Genomic DNA, 5,000 nt, shown 5'->3' on the forward strand with positions numbered 1-5,000 from the left:
AGTGGAGGTGATTGCAAGATCGTCTGCATAGGAGATGATCTTGCACCCCACTGGGAGGTGTAGAGAATAGAGGACATTAGGGTGTTGAATAGGGCTGGACTGAGAACCCCACCCTGTGGTGTTCCATTTTCTACTGGCATGTGCTGTGATAGGTGACCTTGGAATCTGAGTTTGGCTGTTCTGTTTCTGAAATAGTCACCTATCAAAACCAAGAGCATTCCTCTGATTCCCTTCTGGATCAGGGTCTCCTGAATGTCAAGGGGACTTGCTAATTCAAAAGCCTTCTCCAGGTCTAGGAATAACACCACAAATGTGGCAGAATTAATTATGCTTAAGAGCGTGGTTATGTTGTGTGCTGTGCTTATGCCCCTTGTGAACCCTTGGAGGTGTTCATGTGGGGATCCCATTTTCCATTGGAGTCGGTTTAGTACCATCCGCTCGGCCGTCTTGGCCAGACAGCTGAGAAGAGAGATGGGGTGGTACTTCCCTGGCTCCTTTGGTTTTGGGATGGGAACTATGGTAGCCCTCTTCCAGCTTTGGGGTCGAGTGGAAGTTTCCCAAGACTTATTGATAAATTGCAAGTCCTAGGTGGGAAATGATGGGGTACGAAATCCCATCAGAACCCGGGGCTGAGTGAGAACTGTTTTTGTAGGTTTTTCTTAGTTCCCTCAGAGAAAAGATAACATCTGAGTTATCAGGTCTGGCTGCCTTTTCTCTGATATGAGCAAGTCTGCCTAGTTGTAAGCATTCTTGGTTTGCCCTCAGTTCAGCAGGCAGACTGTTGCTGCTTGTTCTCGCAGAGAACTTGTGCACCAGTCTGTTTACCTCTGACTGAAGGTCGTGATGGTGGTTTGGTGGTCGAAGGACTCACACCATACCAGCCACTTTTCCTGCCTGACTCTGTTGGCAGTTTCCTTGGCATCCCTGACAGCTTCCCTTAGGAGGGCTAGGTTGTCTGGGGTTCTTTGCCTTCGGAATTGTTATCGGCAAATGTCACCCTGTGGTTGACCTCCTTAATCTCGTTGTAGAAGTACCAGGCATCTTTGGGACTCCTGGACCAAGCCAAGTCTGTGAGGGTGCTTGGTTTATAAGTCTGACTTCAAGCACATTTTCACTTTGTGGGGGTTCATAGCATCTCAGACAGTGGGCCAAGGCATTCTGAAATGCCTCCCAGTTGGCTTTGTATGTTTTCTATCATGGATTTGTTTGGGGCATTTGGACTGGGATAGCATCCATGAAGGTATTTATTGTGCCATAAAGGTCACTTGTGACAGTCTCATCGACACACCATCTGATTCTCTCCACTTGAGCCGCAGTGGTCAAGGTGAAGTCTAGGACCCCTCTGACATGCGTTGGCTCTTGTTGGTGTTGAGAAGAGCGATCTCAGGGAATGTCTCAAGCATGTTGGCTATGTGATAGGCAACCACATTTGGTGCCCAGCAGGGAGCCAGGCCAGGGTGGTGTGCATTGAAGTCTCCCCCTATGATCACTCGGTCATGTGCTGCAGTAGCACAGACCTGGCTGATGTCTAAGCTCCTACAGAATGCCCTGCTGTACACATTGTACAGTTTGAAGGGGCCCGTTTTTTTCTTCTTCTATTTTTTGGGGGAGGAAACTAAAACAAATGAAAAAAAAAAATCAGCATAAACATTGTTAAAATCCAAAGAGGTTGATGTGATTTTGTTTTTTTTTTCTTTTTTGAATTTCGGTCCCTTTGGATTTTATCAATGTTTATGCTGATTTTTTAATTGCAAAGTATGCAACAGTGTGGGCCAATGGTGGTACACAAGAGACGTCTGTTGTAAAAAGTTTAATGAGTAGGGCATATGCGAATTTCCGCAAATTTTATACCAAAGATGTAGAATGCTAAAATGAACAAAATACCCAATTTTGAAGAAAATCGGTAAGGCCGTTTGGATTTACCCCCCTTCACCCCCCATTTTTAGCTTGGCTTGGCTGTGCAGCTAGCCTGGTGTTGACTGTATTTTTGGCACTCAAAACACCGAAGTGGCTCAAGCACATAGGTTCTTAAGTTTAAGGTGCCCCAGTTACTCAGATCAAGGGTAGTGGTTGGGGCTCCTTTCAGGGTCACCAGGACTTGCCTGATTGAAGCATTCTCTTTCGACATTCGGGAAGCCTCCACAACCTGAGGGTGCGATGTGATCAGTTCCACAGCATACGAAACTGAGAAGCCAAGTAGCACCATCTTGACTCTCCTATCGTCAGGATTCAGTGGTGACAGACACACTTTCCTCCCATCTTTAAGATTCTTCGTTTCCTGCAGGGAATTCGGGGCAGCTTGGTCTTTGGGCACAATAATCATGCCCTGGTCTCTGGGAATCCAGATTGACAACCAGATTTTTCTCTGCATCTCCAATGCTCTAACCAGTTGGTAGGTATTGTCGAAGCCTTCAGGTTTAGAGGGAACTTTGAACTGTGGGAAAGGCCTAGGGGGTCCAGACTCTCCCTCTGAGTCTGTCTCCGGCCTTGGTCGTTTCGGTCCGTCCTTTCGGCTTTGGGCTTTGGTCATGGGAGCAGCAGCTGTTTCGATTGGTTCAGCTTGTGCTCCCAGCTCGGTCAGGGAGGGCGTCGGGGGGGGGGGGGGGTCAATCTGTTGGACAGTTTGATGGACAGACATGTTTGTGGTTGATGGTTTTCTCAGTCTTGTCCATTTTGGTAGCAGGTGTGACAGTCATCCTGTGCCTTGGATTTTCTTTTGCCACCAGAAGCCACATATGGCTTCAAAGTGACTGCATTGGTTTGGGCCTTGCATGGGTCGTCAACATTCATCTCTTTCTGTGGGTTTTTTTGGGTTTTATTTTCCATGTAGTGGACAACTGCTTCATCCTCTCACTCCCCCACCGACCACGGAGTCCAACAAGGGGAAGCTGAATGTTAGAGCCAATGTCTAACAGCTACAGGGGTGGTGAGAGGAAATACGTAGCCAATAGCCATTGTAACGGTACTGACGGACCAGTGTGAGTGCCAACGGCAACATGACTGCTTGACCCTCACCTCCAGAAGGAGACCAGTCGATTGACCTGACCGGGCAAGGATCAGGCCACCTGTCTTGCTGGAATAAGGGACCAAAGAAGCTTGTTGCTAGCGGCAGGGCGCACAAAGCCAGAGGCCAGAGGGGATGTCCTTCCACCTACAAGATAGGCATCATTGTTTGGGACCCTTTGCTCATCCCTCTGAAACAGCCACAAAGACAGTTTCACCTCAGTGAGGGAAGGGAGGTCCTGCACCTTTTCGAGGCGGTTCCTTCATCCCTCTGAAACAGCCACCCAAAGGCTGACAACGTCATCAATTCCTCAGAAAAGATGGAGTTGAGTTGCCATTAATATTCATAATAAGCAATAACTAAACAAATCTGATATTTTCACATCAAAGATGCAAACTGCAGATATAACTTTCAACATTGAAAAGAAAATCCCACAGTGAATTCCAGAGTTCATAGACACAGAAAAGGCAATGTTATTTCCAGGTTGGAAAAAAAACATTCCCAGCTTATGCAATATATTAATCGAATAAAAGAGAAACTTTCAATACCACGATTTGGTTTAAAATTCAAAGTAAATACTTTCTGACTCTTTAAACTAAAGTTACATCAAAACCGCTTGGAGATTTATTATGATCGTCGTTAGCAACACCCTGAAAAAAACTACCAAACCCGTGCCCCACGATCACACACGAGAAAGAGCTCTCGGAGAAAATTCCTTCGCGCATAAAATTGACAATGCATCTCATTTTTGTTTGACACCTTCATTTCGATTGTCTATAATATTTATAGGCTATTTGAAGCCATTTATATGATATTATTTGTACTGACACAGATATATATCTACATGATATAATATTAGCTTATATGTATATATATTTTTTTTTTTTTTTTTTTTTTCCTGTGTAGCATGCGTTTCCTTATCAACATTAACATATAATATGAAACTTGTAGAGGGTGAATGCTACTTGCCAATACACAGATACCCGCTTTTTCTTGTAAAATAGCAAATTTACAAATAATCGCACTGATCCGTGCCCATGGCAGTGTTTTGCATCTTCTGTGCAAGCATTGTGGATCTGGATTAACTTTAATCCGGAATTAACTTTTATGACGCGTACAGAAGACACAGTAAACCCTGAGAAATCATTCAGAGCTGCAGTCTTATGCAGTTCTCCTGACTTCAAACTCATTCTAGCGATTCCTGCAACAGGCTGGTGCTAAGCTGCATGGACCTTCCCTTCACTTGTATTACACCTGTAAGGTAGAGAGGGGGAAGCGATGGCACAATACGAGAAATATCGACTATAAACGTCAGTCTCTAGTGTAGAGCTATTGCGAGAGAGTGCTTCCGCACCAACCCATTAATCATGATTCCAAGGCATAAATCCAAGGTCACTCATGACATATAACTGTTATAATCATATGCATACAGATGTGTGCGTTTGTGTGAAATATTACAGTAAGGGAATAATAACATTTCTCATCTTACCTTACATATTGGTAGGTATAGTTATCAGTATAACAGTTTAGACTGAGACATTTTTTCTTTGCGTTTGGATCCCGCCGTTGTATCATTTTAAAGATCGTACGTTGGTGTAACGGTCGTTTTATAAGATTAGCAATGAAGTGGCCCACGGTGTCGAAGACACTGGACAACCTTGTTAGACGTATTTTACCTTTGTCAGATCTGGGGCCCGTCTAATTGCATACTATTGCGGTCATCTTTAGAGATTATATTTCGGATTTAAAATCGTATTCATCTGAATCTATCTGGCCAATTACGACCAAACTTCTAATTTATTCCATTTATCCTTACTTCCTAATCTGGTACTCGTGTACGATAGTTTCATTCACTTTGACAAATGTGCTGTAATTATAATGCTAGTCAGCTGCCTGTCTCGTTCGTTAGATATGCTGATGTTAATGGTAATAGATAAGCAGTGACCCATACCATTCATACTTGATATTTTGCGCGCATGTATTTTAGTATTTGTGA

This window comes from Penaeus chinensis, chromosome 8, assembly GCF_019202785.1.
Source record: "Penaeus chinensis breed Huanghai No. 1 chromosome 8, ASM1920278v2, whole genome shotgun sequence".
NCBI lineage: Eukaryota > Metazoa > Arthropoda > Malacostraca > Decapoda > Penaeidae > Penaeus > Penaeus chinensis.